Genomic DNA, 4932 nt, shown 5'->3' on the forward strand with positions numbered 1-4932 from the left:
AACCGCATTCTTCCCTTTATAATCTCATCCTCTGGCCTCTGCCCAAACCTCTCCCCAACTCCACCTCCTCACTCCCCCAGGAGGGAGCTTCCAGGGCACGGGCAGCACTGCCTTCAGTTACTGCTTGGGTCGTTCGCATGTGGCTTTTCTCCTTGACCTTAACTGTCAGGAGGGGAGCCACAACCAGGGTAGTACAGTAAGAGCTGGGCCTTCTGCTCTGCTGGTGCAAACTTGCAGATGCCATTGCCATATGTAAATGCCAAGGCAGCCTTCTCTTCCTCCTTCCCCCATCCTCCCCGCCCCATCTTCCTCCTCCACTTCCTCCTCATCTCAGCTGAGTCTTTCTTAGTCTCACTGATGCTATCAGGACATTTTCAAGAAAACAGAAGCCATTCTAGGTGTTTTGAGTAGGAAGAGATTTAGTACAAGGAATTAAAGACTTATATAAGTGCTGGGAGGCTGGGAAGTCAAGGGCAGGAAGTCATTTTCAAGAAATCTGGAAATGTTGGGATTTGGGAGAGGCTACCACCAGTGTTCTCTGCTGTCTGTAGCCTTGAACTGGATGCTTCTCAGGGGCCCCCTCAAAGCTATGGGTTGCAACCCACATCTGCAGATGCCCATGCACCAGCCACATGCTCTGCTTCCATCCCATAATGTCTGTTTATGCAAGAGTCTGGTTTCTAGTTTGAACTCAGATACTAATCCCCTGTGTGACCTTGGGCAAATCCCTTTCCCTTTCTGGTTCTCAGTTTCCTCAACTATAAAAATGAGGTGCAGAGGGAGGGAAGAGGAAGGAAGACAGGTAGGCAGAAGGAGAACTGCGTTTGTGGCAAATCCTCAGGCTTGGTTTTGTTCAACAATATTCAGACTTTGGTCATGTTCAAGTGTAAGCTTCACTTAGAGGTTCACTTAGAAAAACAGAGGAAAAAACCATATATTTTGGTTTGATTTTAAATGCATCTTATTTTTACATTTCCATTCCCCGCAAGTTCTCAGGTCTTGACCCAGTCCTCCCTCATCAGTTCAAGCGTGGAGAAGGATTATGCTCAGTGTAGAATAAATGCCTGGTACCCCAGCACAGTTCACATGCCTTTTTGTTTGGAATCTATCTGATCTGTTTATCATTCTCAGAGCTGGGATTTCTTCAGTAACTTTCTAGACATATAAGGCTCTAAAGCACTGAGGGATAGAAATAGCTTCTCTTCCCCCACCAGCCCAGTGTAAACACATCCCTGATGACATTCCCTGAGGATAATGACCTGACTGTGGCTTGTGTTATCTCACCCTTTCCCCTCCAATCCACAGTGGCTCCAGGCCCAATATCCATTATAGAGGCCTGGATCTTTTTCACTAATTCGAAAGCTGAATCCAACACATTCCTGAGAAATAGCTTTCTGCAAAAATAATTTGTGCATTTTACCCTCAGCCACTGCACATTCATCCCTCTCTCTAAGCCATAAATGTCAAGCATTACGGAAGGTTCTCTTTTTTAAAATTTATTGGCTGCTTTTACAAATGCCTTGCAACGGACCACTTTGATGAGTCTCAATGCCAGCCACAGCTTAGGAAGTGTCAAGGGTGGGCATGCTGGATGGAACCTAGGTACAAAGCATCTGCAGGGCAGTCACTTTCTGGAAACATCCATGATTAGGTTATGAAATCCCCAAAGACCACTTAGGCCAGCACTTCCCAAATATGGTTGCACACCAGAATCATATGGAGAATATAAAAAAAATTCCTGGGCTCCAGCCTACCTAATAATTTGGAGTCTCTGGAGGTAAGACCCAGGAGGTCGTAAAAAATTTTTTTTGAAGCTCTCTATGCAATTCTGATACACCAGCTAAGTTTGGAAGCCACTTGTCTAGTTCAGTCCTTATAAGAACTAGGATTTTGCCAAATGTTTGTCTGTCCCTCCTTGTATTCCTCCAGTGATGAGGGACTCACTGCCTTTCAAGGCAGCCCCTCCCACCGGTAGTCAGCTCTGCTTCATTAGGAAGTTCTGCCTCTGCCTTCCTGAAACTCCCCCTCACTGGTCTGGCTCTGCCTTCTAGGACCCTGCAGATCCTGTCTGGTTTTGCTCTTCAGAGATTTGATTTGGAGGACACAACCTTGTCCCTCCAGTTCTAAAGGGTAAACACCCCCAGTTCCTTCAGCTACTTCTCACAGGGCACGGCCCCCAACCTTCCTCGTGGGGGTTACTTCCTGACTGCCTGGGCGCTACATCCTGTCTGCCCTGGCCTCTCAGACCTATCACAGCTCTCCAACAGACTCACTGCCTCTATCAACAAGGCCTGTTAATGACCGGCCAACTGATCATTAAGTCAATCAATCCCGGAATGCCAGGCCAGTGCCCAAAGCATACTTTAGGGGAGGAAGAAGAGGCTTTGCTAGGGGCTCACACTGTTGCTGGGGAAACCCAAGGAAAGCCTGAGCATCAAAGTGTCAAGATGCAAATGAAGAGCTAAATTTTGCAGAAGAGCTGTGAACATCCTAACCATGATATGGTAGCAAAAGATTCCGTAGCCACATAGCTTAAGGAAAGAATTATGTGATTAGATCCAAGCAGTTACATGCGAACATTCTATCTATGTTGAGAGGCAGGGATTTCATACAGGGGATTGGGTGCTGAAAGAACTACTGGAAGGAGCAGAGGTAGAAGCAGGCCTTAACTAGACCAGGACTGACTCCATGAACAACATGGATGTGGCCTGCCAGCCTCGCGACTTATCTGAGGCCACCGCTGACACACTCTTGCAGCCTCCATTCAAAGAGCAGGGGACAAAAGTCAAGGAGCCGCTGCAGCCGCAGCTGCCAGTTCAGGTCAGGAAGCTGCAGAGAGACAGATGCTGCCTGCTGCAGAACATCTCACATTTCTGCCATCTTGCTAGTGACATCCTAGCAAGGACAGTGCCCTCCCACTCATTCCCAACTTTCACTCTGGCAGGAGTACTGCTAATTGGCAATTCACTTCCAGAACTCTAACCGGGAAACGTAGCTGTTGGGGTGCGGTGCAGTCGGAGTGTCAGTAGTCCGTGGTGGCATCCTCATAGCGACAAGGTGGAGACAATCCAATGTCCAACAGTTCACCCCTACAATGGAATTCTGTGCCACCTTGGAGGGAATGATGTTGTCTATAATTAGCGATAAGAGAAAAATTCATAATGTAGTCCTAAGTTTTTTTTTAAAGCGGCAAAATAGAGGTCACTATATGATTTCATTTTTATTACAAGAATTTTCGAAAGATGCAGAGGAAAAAATACCAGCAGGATGAACACTCGACCCTAATCATGGCTACCTTTGGATGAAGGGATTACAGTGATTTTTTTCCTTCTTCTTTCATCCTTTTCTGTATTTTCCAAACTTTCTACGCTGTGTATATATTCTTATTCTTAGGACAAAACCTGCATTTTGAAAGTGCACAAATATAAAATCTTGTTAAAGGAACTCGGGAAAAGGGTAGTGAAAGTGGAAGGCACTCAGAAATTAGTGAGGCGAGGAAAGAAGGGGTTAAGGAGTGGCTCCAAGAAGGCGATCTACCGCGGTGTGTCCTTTGGACGCAGAAATGCAAAGTGTAGCTGGGGGCCAGCCTCGGAGAGCCTTGCTGTGTGACCTGGGGAAGCCCCTGCGCCTCTCTGGGTCTCAGTTTCCCCGCCCAAATGAGCGTCTTAGGACCCCAGATCTGAGCAGCGTGGTCGCTGGGCGTGCAGGGCCGCGAGTGACGGCGCGCTGGAGCGGTGTGGGCCGCCGCGGGGCAGAGGGCTGGGCGGTGACAGGTAGGGTGTTGGGCCCCCGCGCACGCCTCGCTGGCCGGCGCCTGGTGGGAGGAGCCTCGGGCTGCGCGGAGGCGGGGCCCACGGGGAGTCCCGGGCCGGGCCGGTCGCTGCAGTAGACCTGGGAGAGTCGAAACCTGAACTTGAATTTGAGCCTGAACCTGAGCCGGAGTCAAGCCAAGCCTGCCTCAGGTAACTAACGTCCGTCTCCCTTCAGCTCCCCCGGGCAGGGCCCTGTCCCCGCGACTGAGTCGTTCCCCTCTGGGCCCGGGCTTCCCCGTCTGTGGGCCGGCCTTTCCGCCGGGCCCTGTAGGACTCCCTCCACGCCCCCTTCCCCACCTCGACCCTGGCTGGCGCTAGACTGCTGAGGACACAGACTCCCCCAAACCTAAGCATTCGTGCCCACCCGGCCCACTCCAGCCAAGAGGCTGGGACATACGCCCCTTCCCCGCAGAAGGGGTGGGACGGGCACCGCAAGGGTCCCTTGGGGTCCCTCGTACCGAGGAGGTCTGGGCCTTCCCGCATGGCGCTAATACAGGGTGAACCGTAAAAAAACGGCCCATATTCCGCAGGAAATGCAAAGCTAGGGCTGTGTGTGCTGTATGTCCTTCCTCAGTGAGTCCCTGAACCTCTCTGGTGCCCAACCTTCTTCCAGAATGGGGTCATCATCCACCCAGATCACCCAGGGACTGCAGGCAGGCTTTGTGAATTTAGGGTGAGAAGATGGCCTGCAAACTGTAAAGCGTGGTGCGCCTATGAGCCGCGATCTTCCTACCCACAGACCTCGGATAAGGCTGGAGAGTAGGAACAGGCTTGGTGTTGGGGGAAAACCACTTCCCCTGCCTGCTGAGCTCCTCCAGGCCACTCCTGGTGGATTGGTGACGCCCCCTTTCCCCCACCTCCTCTTGGACTCCTCCCTCTCAGACTCTGGCCTGTTGGCAGTGAGGCTGCTACTGTCCCAGCATATGGCAGAGCTCTGAGCAAAATGGAACCTGGGGGTTGCCCTCAACTTCCCCAAAGGGGGCTTTCTTGGCCATCGCTGCTTTTTATGGGGTGGGGCCCTTGCTGCAGCCTGGCTTTCCTGAATGAGTTCTTTGTTCCTCTCCCTGCCCAGGGCTGGTTAGGGGGTGAGAGGGAAGTGCAGGAGGGGCGGGGGACGGGC

General features: G+C 51.3%; 1 protein-coding gene across 1 annotated transcript in view; it reads left to right on the forward strand.

Moving 5' to 3' along the window:
* The first annotated feature begins 3874 nt into the window (after positions 1-3874).
* ALDH1B1 (aldehyde dehydrogenase 1 family, member B1) overlaps positions 3875-4932 on the forward strand; it is a 3936-nt gene continuing 2878 nt past the window's right edge. Inside the window, exon 1 of the mRNA XM_012638308.1 lies at positions 3875-3962. The gene's annotated coding sequence lies outside the window, so the exon portion shown is untranslated. The remainder of the gene's footprint in view (positions 3963-4932) is intronic.

This window comes from Propithecus coquereli, unplaced genomic scaffold (assembly GCF_000956105.1).
Source record: "Propithecus coquereli isolate 6110/MARCELLA unplaced genomic scaffold, Pcoq_1.0 Scaffold128, whole genome shotgun sequence".
Taxonomy (NCBI): domain Eukaryota; kingdom Metazoa; phylum Chordata; class Mammalia; order Primates; family Indriidae; genus Propithecus; species Propithecus coquereli.